This window comes from Babylonia areolata, chromosome 19, assembly GCF_041734735.1.
Source record: "Babylonia areolata isolate BAREFJ2019XMU chromosome 19, ASM4173473v1, whole genome shotgun sequence".
In the NCBI taxonomy this organism is placed as follows: Eukaryota; Metazoa; Mollusca; class Gastropoda; order Neogastropoda; family Buccinidae; genus Babylonia; species Babylonia areolata.
This window is the reverse complement of record NC_134894.1, coordinates 38,899,722-38,914,738: the sequence shown is the minus strand read 5'-3', so window position 1 is coordinate 38,914,738 and position 15,017 is coordinate 38,899,722. Positions and strand designations below refer to the sequence as shown.

At 43.3% G+C, this 15,017-nt stretch overlaps 1 protein-coding gene across 3 annotated transcripts in view; it reads left to right on the top strand.

Annotated features, from left to right (window-relative positions):
* Positions 1-204: 204 nt before the first annotated feature.
* Positions 205-15,017, top strand: part of LOC143293689 (beta-1,4-galactosyltransferase 7-like) — a 26,598-nt gene continuing 11,785 nt past the window's right edge. For 2 of the 3 annotated variants that reach the window (XM_076604852.1, XM_076604850.1), the window contains exon 1: positions 12,046-12,229. The gene's annotated coding sequence lies outside the window, so the exon portion shown is untranslated. Of the gene's footprint in view, positions 400-6,069; positions 6,183-12,045; positions 12,230-15,017 lie in introns of those variants that run through there. The other variant, XM_076604851.1, reaches the window with a different exon arrangement.

Here is a 15,017-nt window from a genome sequence, read left to right as displayed (position 1 = left end):
GGAGAGGGTTCATGGGGGGGGGGGGGGGGTGCGTGCTTGCGCGCGCGTATGTGTGTGTGTACCCGCATGTGTGTGTTAACGTGTGTGCTTGCGTGTGTGTATATATTTGCGTGTGTGTGTGTGTGTGTGTGTGTGTGTGTGTGTGTGTGTGTGTGTGTGTGAAGGAGCAGACGTGCCATGACCACGATCGGAAATGGGATCAGCACTTGTACCACCTAACGCCTTCATTCAATCCAGCAGTTTTCCTTTGTGCCCGATACATCATACAAAGCATTGCCTGTCCTTTCCCATAGAATTACGAGAGCTACAAGCGAAACTATTCCCAACACAGGAAGAGGAAGACAAGTGTTTTCTGTGTTCGACGTGGCTGTAAAACATGATTTCCTCCTGCTGTGCACGGTGTGTCATGAATTTTTGTACTTCCCCATAAGTTGCCAGCAATTTTTCCATGTTTTTTATGGCTAAAACTAACCAATGTTTTTTGGGGTTTTTTTTTCATGTTATGTGGCTGCAATTCATATTTCTGCGGCTTTTCCACGTGTGTGATTTGCATTAAGTACAAACCCTGAACTTGGAAGTGTTATGTCGCGCAAGAGTAAAAATGGCTTGTAGCAACGTAAAAACGATATTTCATTCAGAACTGCAGTTCGTAATCGTTTTTACCGAACACGCGGATGGACTGGGTCTCCTCTCTCTATATCACTGTGAAGAGTCATTGGGGCATCACACAGAAGATCTGTTCACCAGATCCCTCTCCAGATCTGTTGATTGTGTGTCGAAGCCTGGGTATCTGCAAGTGATTTTCCTGTCATTTCTGCAATATTGTAAGTCCATCGGTTTGTTGTTGTTGCTTTTCGTTGTGTGTGTGTGTGTGTGTGTGTGTGTGTGTGTGTGTGTGTGTGTGTGTCTGGTGTCTACTCTCCGTCTCGCTCCGTGAACAGTTTCATGGTTTGTACGATACAGAAAGACCTCGCCTCGAGCTGAACACCAGTCGGGACACCAGGGGGCACTCCCTGAAACTGGCCAAGGGTTGATGCAGGCTTGCAGTATGCAGCTGGTGCTTCTCCCAGAGAGTTGTGAACACCTGGAACAGCCTACCTGAGGACGTGGTCACAGCTCCATCATCAGTTAATAGGTTCGAAAGTAGTCTCGACGCTCTTTGGAAAGGCAGTTCAACTGTCTACGATCCAGTTGGTTTCTGTTAGTTTGTAGGCATTATACTACCCACGCACGCTACAGTAACAGTAGAGCTTATGGACCGTGTAAAGGCCAGAAGGCCTACACACTGATTCTGTCAAGTTCAAGTTCAAGTTCAATTCTTGTTTCGTGGCCATACCAACGCAGTTTCTTTTTCTTAACTGATGTCAGCAGATCTTCGAACAATCCAGTGTGCTGTTTGATGGTTGGGCGCACTTGTTCATTGGTTATGTGGTCAGAATATCCAGTTATTATTATTTTGCAATGACACCCCATTTCCATGGCTTGAATTCTTTCTAAATCCGCAGTGAGGTTCGCATGCATATTGGGAAGATGGAATACAGATTACCAGTGCACGCAGAAGTCTGATCTTGTGTTTTATGGAGATCTCGCTGTCCTTTCATTCAGGTTTCAGTCCAGGCAGTGCTGATGTAATCTTTGCTTCCCTTGAGAGGATTTCTGGTTTGGATCATTCATAGCTATGATGGATTCCAGGCAAGTGAACTGTTAAGCAGTTCTTAGCTAATATCTCTGGACAGCTATATCATCAGTTTGTGGTGCTGTGGCTGGCTGTCATTCTGGTCTCTTCGGCGTTGATTCTCATGCAACATCGATGTTTCATCCTGTCTTTTAACTCTCTCCATACGAACGGCGACAGTGACGACGTTAACAGCGTTTCACCCCAATTACCATCATCAAAATATTGCAAGCGGAAGGCTCTTGTACTGAAGAGGTGAATGTTGACAAAGAATACAACAATTCTGACGACGGAAGCTAAAGGTTGGGTCATTCAGACACCCACTGGACATCCGAGGGGTCTGTGTAGAGGAAAAGAGAGGACTGGCCGTACTGAGTGAGTTAACAAGCTTGGCGAGTTCCTGCTCACTTCCTGCCAGGCAATCGATGATGTCATCTGCGAAGCGAAGGTTCGTAATGGTTATTTTCAATGCTGACTGTGCTAACGTCATCTTCAAGCGCGTCAGTCATGATGCGTTCCAGGAATATGTTGAACAGTGTAGGAGACGGGGGGCAGCCCTGACGGACTCCAAACGATGTATAGAACCGCTGTCCAGTAGCATCCTGTGTGAGTAGCGCACTGTTCGCTTTAGAGGATAGTTGCTGGATGGGTCAGTTTTGATAAGCTTTCGCCCGATTTTTTGTTTTGTTTTTGTTCCATCGTTACCCATATTGCTTTCTACCAGAACAAGGCCTTCGTGAAGTCTATAAATGCGTGGTAGAACTCCTTCGGGTGTGGGAGGTGTTTTTCACAAAAGTTACACACGTTAAAGATCCTTTCGTTGGTACTTATATCTTTGCAGAATCCAGCCTTTTCTTCAGCAATAATGCTGTCTGCTTGCGGCTGAAATCTGTTCAGTGGATTTTGAACATGTGAACATTACTTTGCTAGCACGGCTGATGCCACATGTGGCTGGTAGTACTGGGTTACATGGTTACCAGTAGCAGAGGAGAACCTCTGACCTGACTTAAGACTGCTTGAACAAATCAAGCACACACATACACACACACACACACACACACACACACACACACACACACACACACACCAACCACATCACCTTACACAACCACACACACACACGTACACACACACACACCACATCACATCACATTACACAACCACACACACACACACACACACACACACACACACACACACACACACACACACACAAAGAGAGAGAGAGAGAGAGAAATCGACAGACAGATAGACAGACAGAAACAACTCACCTACGTCCCGGTTCCCCATGCTGTGGTGTATATGATTATAACCTTTGCCACGATCACAATTATGTCTGACAATGAAGACAGCACGGAAAAAATAGATAGATAGAGACAGAGACAGAGAGGAACAGAGAGAGAGGGAGACATAGACAGAGAGAGAGAGGGGGGGAGTCTGGACTTTGACGTCAGCACAAAGTGGAAGTTTTTTTGGGGATCCACTGAAGCGGTACGACTGGGTGGGGTCGATGTTGTGGAAGTTCGGGGGGCTTTGGAGTGTGAAAGGCGGAGCTGGTAGCAGCGGGGAAAAGAAAAGAAAAAAACACACCAAAAAACAAACAAACAAACAACCAAACAAACAAACCACCAAACAAATAAACAAGGAGAGTCTGTGTCAACCAGGTCCATTGGCTGTGACGGTGACAGGGGTATCACTGGGGGGAATCACATTATGGGGCAAAGACTTAAGGTGTGGGTGTTGTAGGACAAATCGTTTGTCGCATGGGTGAACGTTAAAGTTCATGAGTGGATTATATATATGTACGTTTTAGCACATACACACACAGAGGTAAGTAAAATATCATCAGGCAGACACAGACAGATAGCAAGACACGCACACACACACACACACACACACACACACACGCACGCACGCACGCACGCACGCACACACACACACACAAACACACACACACACACACGCACACACACACACACACACACAAACACACACACACGCACGCACGCACACACACACACATACATCACACACACACACACACACATACACGCACGCGCACACACACACACACACACGCACACACACATACACGCACGCGCACACACACACATGCACGTACACACACACACACACACACACACACACACACACAACACACACACACACAAATATGTATTTATGTATACGTAACATGTAACTGAACAAAGGAGAGTGGATGAAGGCAAGTTCTAGTACAGGAAAACAACTCTTTATCTCTTCCAAAGATCATGCATATTCCTCCATCTTCTTGGTTGGTTAGTTTGTTCCGTTTGCTGTTTGTATGTCTTTGGTTTGTTTGTTTTTCCACAGGATCCGACGCTTCTTACTGTTTACTTGCATTGTAACTGTTCTGTCAGTAGGTCACACACACACACACACGCACACACACACGCACACACACACGCACGCACACACGCACGTACGCTAGCACGCACCTCAATACCCCTACATCCCTGATAGAAACACAACCAAGCACACACACATATATATACATATATTCTCCAATATTCCTTGTGACTCGCGTACACTTCTATTCTGTTCCTCTGTTCTCATTCAGTCTGGGTTTACTAACTTGCGATTTCAAACATACTCGGCGATGTGAATTCCAAACCTGATGGTATATCATTACTCTACAATCAGCTTGTGTTGAGAGTACTGCTCATACTGTATGGGTTGTCTGCTTGAAAAGGTCCCCAAATTGTCATCGAAAAAGAAAATCTCTCACCCAAACCCATGACACATTTTCTTTTTCAAGATGTTGGTATACCCATCTCCGTCCTCTTCAACTCTCCACGCCCAATTAAAGAAAAAAAGGTATACATACAATACAGTTTTAAAGAGGAATATGTGAATGTCGCCGATATTTGACCAACCTTTGGACCGCTATAACACATTCATCATTGAAAATAGTGACAGAAATTTCCGTGTGTGTGTGTGTGTGTGTGTGTGTGTGTGTGTGTGTGTGTGTGTGTGTGTGTGTGTGTGTGTGTGTGTGTGTTTAGAAGAAAAAAGCTCGCAAATAGCAAGGTATGCTGGTAAGCGATTTTTTCCCCTAAGTTGCTGTCTGTCTGTTTGTATGTCTCTGTTTGCCCCGCCTCACACACACACACACACACACACTCTCTCTCTCTCTCTCTCTCTCTCTCTCCGTCTCTATCTCTCTCTATATCTATCTATATCTATGTCCCCCCCACCCTCTCTATCTGTCCGTTTGTCTGCATCCACCATCTCTCTTTCTCCAGACGAGAAAGCAAGTCGGCAGTATGTACAGCTATTATTTTACCTACACTATATCGACTTCGGTCCATCCCTTTGCGGGGAATCCATGTCTCCATATGCAGGCACTATGGATGTCATCATCAGCTGTCACTGACAGAAGTTGAAAACTATACATACAACACAACAGAGTTACAGTTTTACACTCGTACATTTTCATATCGTTCCCACGTACCATTCGTGAGAAAATAGTCAGTAGTTTCCAGCAGACTGTTAAATTGCACACATAAACATGTAATCTGCGTGGGAATCCATCCAAGAATATTCTGTTAATTGAACGTCACCTTGTGACCTTAATTAAAAGGTCTGAGATTTTGATGTCACACACACACACACACACACACACACACACACACACACACACACACATTCGCCCATCGCCGCAACCGCTCGGTAAGTTCGGAACACTCAAATCAGTGAAAGAATTGTATTTATCAAACCTGACAACACTAACCTTCACAAGTAGCCTATGCTGCAGTAGAATTGTATATCTAGTGGAACACATCTATTGCATTATTAACTAAATTGTTGTAGACGAGCGTCTTTGAGCAAGTGGTAGGCTTTCCCCGATGTGATGAAATAAGCTTCATTTTTTTTTCTTTCTTTCTCTTTTTTAAACGCCTTGCTGTAAAACAAAGTTGTTTTGGTAACACGTTGATTATGATTATGTATTCAGGCTGCCTTCGTCTTGCAGTTATAGGCAATAATTATGCACTTGCTGCTGAATCACACACACACACACACACACACACACACACACACACACACACACACACACACACACACACTGTGTTGTGTGTGTGTTGTGTGTGTGAATATATATATATATATATATATATATATATATATACACACACATCATACCTATCTCTCTGTCTGTGTGTGTGTGTGTTTATTGTGGGTTTTGTTCTCACCATTTTGTCGCAGTTCATGCACTCGCTGCCTCTGTCACCCCTCACCTCCTCTCCGTCCCCCCACGCAGCAAGTTTTTTGTGGTTTTTTTTTTTCAATAAACGCACACCACGCGAGATCCTTGCGAGCAGAACTTGAAAGTTCAAATTCTTTTCTTTCCCCAGCCACAGTCAGTCCCTCGACGCACTCTGTGACGAGCTGATAAAGTGAATGCCTATGTAAAACGTGCGTGGGTGGTGGCTCTTTCCGGGCTCCGGAGAAAAAAGAAAAGAAAGAGGTAAGCCATTCGATCCTTACGGTCTTTGTTGGTGGTGGTACTAAACGAATTCTCTAAGCTATATTGATCCATGTCTGTAAAAGACATCAAACTGTTACAGGTGCAGGTATGTCATTAATTGTGTGTCAGTGTGTGTGTGTGTGTGTGTGTGTGTGTGTGTGTGTGTGTGTGTGTGTGTGAAAGTGTGAAATAGTTCCTGTCCAAAAAACAAAACAAAACAAAACAAAACAAAAACAAAACAAAAACAAAAAACACGCCCACACGCGCGCGCGCGAAGGTACACAAAATTTACACCTGTGCTAATGTTTTTCAGAATGTTGCGAGGATGCAGAACCAGTCAATAAACTGAAACATGTGCAAGATATTTTGGACTTTATTCTCTCGTATATTGTAACTCAGCCTGTATAGAAGTACATGGTTGTTTGCGAGAAGTTTAAAGAATCAGACGAGCTGCTGGGTTTTTAACTTTCCGTATAGAATCTGTAACAGAAGAGGGTAAACATATCAACAAAGAATCCCATTGAACTCATTGACCTGGAAGGAGGAGGAATTTTGTTTAATGTCCCGTCACACATATCGGTGATTGAAGACTTTTTTTTTAAAGTATTTATGAACACATTTGAGTATTATCGGTTAGAAGGGGTGGGATATATGAATGAATGGAGGGTTGGGGGAAACTGGGCAAATGAGGGTGAAATGAGGGTGAATTTTGAAAAAAGAAATCTAAATACAATGACAGGAAATTACTTAAAGGAGAAGTCGTTAAACTGACAAGCGAAACAACTGATAATGAATGCAAAAAGTCAAAAACGTCAACGTTCTCAGTCACTTGTGAAGACACGCTTTCGTGTACATAAGGCTTCATCAAGCTACAGTCAAATTTATATGCTTAATTGTCAGGTTACTAAAGCATATGCATTTGACATTAGAACAATACTTGGTCCGTAATGAATTTGATAATAATGCATGAAGTGGCCATTGCTTTTTGTTGCATCATCTGTGAGATATATCCGGGATGACCAAATTCGTTTGAGCTCGTAAAACTCTGTTTGACAACTGAACCTCTGTTTCATTATCTTTCGTGCTGATTTTTTTTTTTTTTTTTTATCAATAATGACACCTAAATTTCTTGCATTGTTTGTATAATGGGATATCATGGCAGCCTAAAATACCCCCAACTGACAAGTCCACTGTAACTGATAAAACCAGCAACATTTGTTCCGCAATTTGTCAGCGCACGAAGCACTGAGCATAGTGTAACTATGGAGTGATGGCTTAAAGGTAACGCGTCCGCCTGGGAAGCGAGAGTGGTGGTCTGGACGCTAGTTATTTGGATGAGACGATAAACCGAGGTCCCGTGTGTAGCATGCACTTAGCGCACGTAAAAGAACCCATGGCAACAAAAGGGTTGTTCCTGGCAAAATTCTGTAGAAAAATCCACTTCGATAGGAAAAACAAATAAAACTGCACGCAGGAAAAAATACAAAAAAAAGAAAAAAAAAAAGGTGGCGCTGTCGTGTAGCGACGCGCTCTCCCCAGCCCGAATTTCACACAGAGAAATCTGTTGTGATAAAAAGAAATACAAATACAAAATGTCCCCCCAAGTCCCCCACCCCACCCCCACCCCAGTCTCCCCTGCTACATTGCATTTCGAGTCCAGCCTTTTATGTCCAGAATTTGTATTTCTTTTCTTTAGTAACTGCGAACAAGAAAAGAGAAGATCTGCACAGACCAGCCTAGACAAGGCTGACCAAAACTCAGTGAAACTGTCGATTCAATTTTTCTTTTATGTTCATTCTAGTTAATTCAGTGTCCACATTAGAATATGCAGTAAACACGTTGATGGTGCATTTAGTGTCACTGTATGTTTTCGGTCCAGAATTTGTATTTCTTTTCTTTTAATTGCGAACAAGAAAAATGACTGAGGTCATGCTGCCTTCTTACCAAGCATGGCCAATGTTCCAGAAACTGGGAAATGGTAAAACGGTGTTTTTGGATTCTGGAACGAGCCTCAACGAAATAAACCGTTTATGATCCGGAAATACGGCTTAATTCGGGAGACTTACTACATATTATTGGTATGATGGTGAATATTTTTTTCTTACTATGTTTAATCCAAATTTGTTTTCGGCAGACAATGTATTTCCAGAGAAAATTGCAATGTTAAAGTTTACCACACACACACACACACACACACACACACACACACACACACACACACACACACACACACACACACAACCAAACACCGGGTTATAACACAGACTCACTTTGTTTACACAAGTGAGTCAAAAATGTACACAAGTCATGCAACGGACATGTCCACAATCAAAATTAAATGTGAACAGGTGTAAGCTCGTGTGCTCTTGCGTATGATTGAGCGTTGTTGTTGTTGTTGTTGTTGTTGTTATCATCATCATCGTCATCATCATCATTATTATTATCATTATTATTATTATCATTATTATTATTATATGTGTTTGTGAAAGCCTCTTTCTTGGCTTGAAGCGGATCGGTTTTTATTGTTGTTTTTTTGTTGTTGCTTTTTAAATGTTATGTAAGGCATTTCGTTGCGAATTTGTAGGATAGGTGTTTTTTTTTTTTAAATTTAATTTATTTAGATACATCCTGTTTTTACTTTCATATAATGCACACACGGATGGCTATGAATGCGTAACAGAGTAACAGCTGCACCTACATAGGCCTGCTTGTTCATACCGGATTTTTTTTTTTTTTTTTTTTTTTTTTTTTTCTAAACCTTCTTCTTTAGACATCGGAAATAGAAGCCGTTCCTTCAGTTCGCGTCGCGACGAGATCAAGATACAGGTTTCTTCCTATTCAGCTTTTTTTTTTTTTCTTTTCTTTTTTTTCTGTCGCCAGTCTTCTGCTCCGCCACACACTCTTATTATTAATTTCATTTTCGTACTGTCGATTGAACTTTTTTAATGGATTTTTTTCCCCCAACCCCACCGGCATCGGACCCACAGTAATTTCGGGAGGGGGGTGGGGGTGGGGATTAAGAAGCTTGCTACTTCACGTCAAAGGAAAGTCATCCGTGCGCGAAGAGAGAGAGAGAGAGAGAGAGAGAGAGAGAGAGAGAGAGAGAGAGAGAGAGAGAAAGAAAAAAGAAGAGAGAAAAATATAGACCTAGTAATTTCCATAAAGTTCAAAGACGGGTCAGTACACTCTGTGAAGCACGAGGCAGTGTGTATACGCACGCAGAAGATCAAATACGAAAGTTTAAGATACTGTAATCCATGTCAGCGACACATGTCCCGCATGAAGTTCTGAACACACTCACAAACGTGTTTTTCTCCCACCTTCTTTCCCTTTCGCTTTATTTCAGACAGACAGACAGACAGACACACACACACACACACACACACACACACACACACACACACACACACACACACACACACACACACACACACACACACACAGAGGGCAGACAGACAGACGGACAGAGGGAGAGAGAGAGCAAACCTCTGTCATTATTTTCAATGATGAATGTATTATACGGTCCAATGGTTGGCCAAATATCGGCTGCACTCACATACTCCACTACGCAATTTTATTGCATGCATTGCACAAACTCCCCCACCCCCACCCCGGCCCCCCTCCTCCTCCCCCAACACCCTCTCCCCTTTATTTATAACACCGGGCGTGGATAGTTGAAGAGGACGGAGATGGGTTCGTTTTGAAAAAGAAAAGAGGTGATGGATCTGGGTGACTCAGATTTATCTGTGACAATTTGGACCTTTTCAAAAGACAACCCATTATAGTGTACGCAGTATGGTATATACAAGTTGACTGTGGATTAGTACCTTCACGTTTGGAATTCCCATTGCTGACGAACAGAACAAGCAAATAAACAAACTGGGGCAGAGTGGTTGGGGGTTATGTACTGTAACGACTGGATGAGGGGATGGGAGGGGGCCGGTTCCGTGGGTTCAAGCCCATCCGGGAGGCAAAATCGCCTGTGGGGGGGTTTCTGTTTCCGGCCGAGTTCTATCACTTCCACTACAGTCTAACTGTTTGTCTTGACCCAAAGTAACAATGATACTGGATCGGACTGAACAGGGCTGTTTCAGGAATGACCTGGGCAGGTGGTAAGAGGTGAGTTTAACAGCCTGCTGGCTTGCGCCTTTCTTAATATTAAGGCCATGTTGTTCAGTCCCGTGGTCAGTCACGGTGATGTGGAGCCGGGTTTCATTGTTCTTGACTGACACCACGACCACAACGAAACCTTCATGGTAGCAATTTCAATATACCGGTAATCAAAGGCCGCAGTTGGACCACGCACAGCTTCTCGCCCCTATAGCAAACTCCAGTTATTGTGGCCACCCATACCTACCCGTGAATATCTTGTCAATGATGGACACAACCACTACTGAGCTGTGAATAGCTTAGCCTGGACATCATGATCACCAACGAACTATATGACAGTCCAGACGTTGCCCACAAACAATTCGCTTCCCCTGAGCCAGGCCTATTCTCCCTGACAACTGATAACTATCACCCCTCCGCTATCTCCATTTGACCCACGCCTATGTCCGTCACCGAGTCGACCACAGCCGGGAAAAGAAATTGACTATTTGTCACCGTTTGTATTTGCGAGTGCCAATTCATGTAGATCGTACACGACTGATGTTAAAGGCGGTAGGAAATGCCAGTACTTGTTAATCTTCAGGTCAGCAGGTGTGCAAACAACTCAGCATGTCACCTCGAAGACTACTGAGATAAAAGACACTGACAGCACAGGACCGCGGGGCCTGGGCGTCCATTCAACTAGAGTGATCCCGCGGAACATGGGCGGGGCTCATACATAAGGCGCTCTATTATTCAGACACTGGGTGTAGATTCACTTCAAGGGAGGCAGTGGAAACGGCCCTGGCCTTTGTATCATAAAATTCTACTTTCGCCGGTTAAAACTGATGGCGGTTTGTCAGGTTCAAATGAGCCAGTCCAGTCCAAAAGTGTGTGAGAAGTCGCTCACATGTTCTTGACTGAGGGTAAAAACAAAAAAGATACAGGCTATTACCTGCAGGCCTATAGTCTTTGACCTTATCTTCGTTAGTCTTTTGCCGGGAAGCTGGGCCGATATTTTTTTTTATGATAAAAGCCACACACCAAACTGAATTAAGAAGAAGAAACAGCCGGAGAAACGAAGAAACCGGCAGAAGCACAAGTTAAGAAACACGAACAAAATCAATAAAGTGACCTCCGCCTGTGCAGTGATGGCCATAGTATGACAAGAAGCTGTGGACTGTGACAACCCAGGGAAGTTTTTCTGCATGTAGCCACTGACGGTTTCACGGCTGAGTAAACCCGGCCGGGTCAAAATGCATTCTGAAATAAAGTAAGCACATAGACTCAGTGAAGTCCAGTCACGTTATATAGAAATTCTAAACTGGGAACTAAGGTCGAATTCAGAATGCCGTTAATGTCGACCGGACCGATTGTTCACCCTCTCTCTCTCAAATTGGTCCCGGCCACACACACACACACACACACACACACACACATATATATATATAGGGTATACGTGTTGTAAACGCATCTCATTGTCTGTTCAGCGTGGTTTGGACGCCAGGAAAGCCTTATATTTTTATATTTTATATTTTGTATGTATGTATGTACGTATGCTCGGCTGTTGATGGACTTTCTCAGTCCTTAGTCGCAAGCGAAGATGAGTATCGTGAGCTTCACACTGGGTGCATGAGTCCCTACTCCCCCATTACACTGTCGTTGTACGCAACCACCACCTCGCTTTACATCCCTCCACCACCTGACCCCGTCGTTCTCCTCGGGTGAGGAACTTTTAAGAAACGCGAACGCGTCTAATCCCCCCACGAGCGCCAGAGCAGACCAAAGACGTGAAGAGAACACAACTTTCTGCTATGGGTGTGGTCTCCCTTTAGTGTAGTGTAGCCTCCACGTAGAAGAGTACTGTGACACAGAAAAGCCGACTGCTGCAACTTCACTTTCTCTGAAATGAAATGTTGAGTGAAACGTGACGCTGGCTTTATGAAGAGTTAGCTGAGGTATGTGTGTTTTTCATATTCTAGGCGTTTGATTCATTCTCTGAATTTTGAAAACATATTTTGGTTTTATATGGGGCCACAGCCCTGACGATGTTCCGATCGTTCGTATGTGGAGATGCTGGTTAACATCAGTAACACTAACAGTGACAGTAAACAGTTCAGTCAGATTGAGATTCATTTCACACCTATTCCACCCGTTTTGTATAATTTAAATCACAGTTATCAAATCAAACAGCGAAAATCCAAGTAGAGGTTTGTATTTGTAAAGTATGTGCGAACTTTGTGGCAGCACCACTGCGATATATAAAGGTCTGTCATCGAACACTTTTCTCCTTACTCAGTGACTCTGTCTCTCTGCCTCTGTGTGTGTGTGTCTCTGTCTGTGTCTGTCTGTATGTCTCTCTCTCTCTCTCTCTCTCTCTCTCTCTCTGTCTGTGCATCTCTGTGTGTGTGTGTCTGTCACTCTCTGTCACTCTCTCTGTTTCTGTCTCTCTCTGTCTCAGTCTGTCTCTGTCTGTCTGTCTCTCTCTCTCTCTCTCTAACACATACACTCTCTTGATGTCAGTGTCTGTTGGTTGGTCGATCTTTGTCTACTGTCTAGAGCTCTCTTTCACAAGTTAGTTTCAGAGAGTTTGTCACACACACACACACACACACACACACACACACACACACATGCACAGTGCCACACATTAATAGCACACACACACACACACCTTACAGCTATAGTTTAAACAACAAATAAGTAAATACATCATAAGTACAATAAAAAATGAAAGATAAATGAATAGAGGTAGAACTGGTAGGACTGCTGCCTACAGCAGTGTTTATGTGGGTGGTATGTTAAACAGTCGTGCACATACACACACATACACACAGAGTGAAAGATGATTGAAGAGAGGGCAAATGATATTGATAGAAATAAGAATAAAACTGGGCCATGTTCAGTGGTCTGTATTCAGTAAGGCCCAGTGACACCACAGTGGCAAACAATTTTGCAAGCTATGCTGGTAGGACTGCTGCTAACAGAAACGTTTATGTGGGTGGTATGTTAAACAACCATGCACAAACAGACACACGGACACACACACACACACACACACACACACACACATGCGCGCGCGCTCGTGCGCTCACATGCATGCATGCACAAACATACACACATACTGTGACACATATTCACACACATATGCACAGACACACACATACAGTGACACCCTCCCATGAACTTACATGCACTTGCATGCGTGCACACACACATGCGCGCGCGCACACACACACACACACACACACACCCTCATACCCACCCACATACATACACAAAGTTCAGAATCAGTAACCGATGTATCTTCTTCTTCTCCCTTAACTCTGAGATGAGACATTCAGGTTCGCCACAGAAGAACTTTTTACCAGATTTTTTTCAGGTCAGTTGGATGTGTGTCAAAGCCTGAGTCACTACAAGTGGTTTTCCTGTGCATTCTGCAGTGTTTTCAGTCCATCACTTTTTCCATCTTCCCGCCGTCTCACTGAACAGTTCCTTGGAGGATGGTTTTAGCAATACCCTTGGATCTTGTTACATGGCCATACCAATGTGGTTTTCGTTTCTTCACTGATGTCAGCTGATCTTTATAATCATAATTCATATGATACAATGCTCTGCTTGATGGTTTGGTGCAGTTGTTCATTGTTTGTGTGATCAGTGTAACTGATGTTTGGTATCTTGCAATGACACTTCATTTCCATAGCTTAAATTCTTCTTTCCAAATCTGCCATGAGGGTCCATTTCTTGCATGCATGTTGGAAGATGGAATATACCAGTGCATGCATAGTCTGATTTTGAGTTTCATAGACATGTCTGTCCATATAATGATAATAGATTTCAGTCTAGACAGTGCTGATGTTGTTTTGCTACCCTTGAGAGGATTTCTTGTTTGGATTCTTCATTGCTAGTGATGGATCCTAGGTAAATAAACTGTTGAACAGTACCCAACAACATGTCCCTGGACAGTTATTTCAGCAGAGATGGTGGTGTTATTACTGGCCATCATCTTTGTCTTTTCGGTGCTGATTTCCGTGCCAGATCTTGTGAATATATTTCATCCAGTCTTTTAACAACCCTGGTGAGTTCTTGCTCACTTCCTGACAGGTCAACAATGAAGCTAAGGTTCCTGATGGTTCTTCGTGATGGTTCGTCCTGGTGCATTCCAGGAATATGTTGAACAGCATGGGAGATAGCCATGACAGAGTCTAAAAAAAGAATGGAACCACTCGCCAATAGCACCTTGTGCTTCATGACACAGTGTGTCTTGGTCAAGTCAGATCTGGCTGAGCCCATCCTTCTTATTAATTTTCTTGTTGGGTTTATTCCCCTCATGCGGCAGGTAGTACTGGGTTACATGGTTACCAGTAGCAGTGGAGAACCACTGACCTGACCCTCATTGTATACATTGTGTGCATACATATGTATATCTATATAAATATAGATAGATATATCTTGGAATTTGTATGCACTAATGCATGAAGATCTACACACACACACACACACACACACACTCACACACACGCGCGCGCACACACTCACACTGACACAGTTCACATTGACTGATGGACTGATGTAAACTTTAATATTGAAAATAAACAAACCCAAAAGAGTAGTTTTACAAATTCTTCATGTTCTACTCCAGTCCTATATTCTCTAATATTAAGTATAAGTTATTTTTTTGTGCGTTTTTTTTCTTCTTCTTAGTTTGGTGTTTATTGAGCGATTAGAGATATGGTCTTTTGGGAG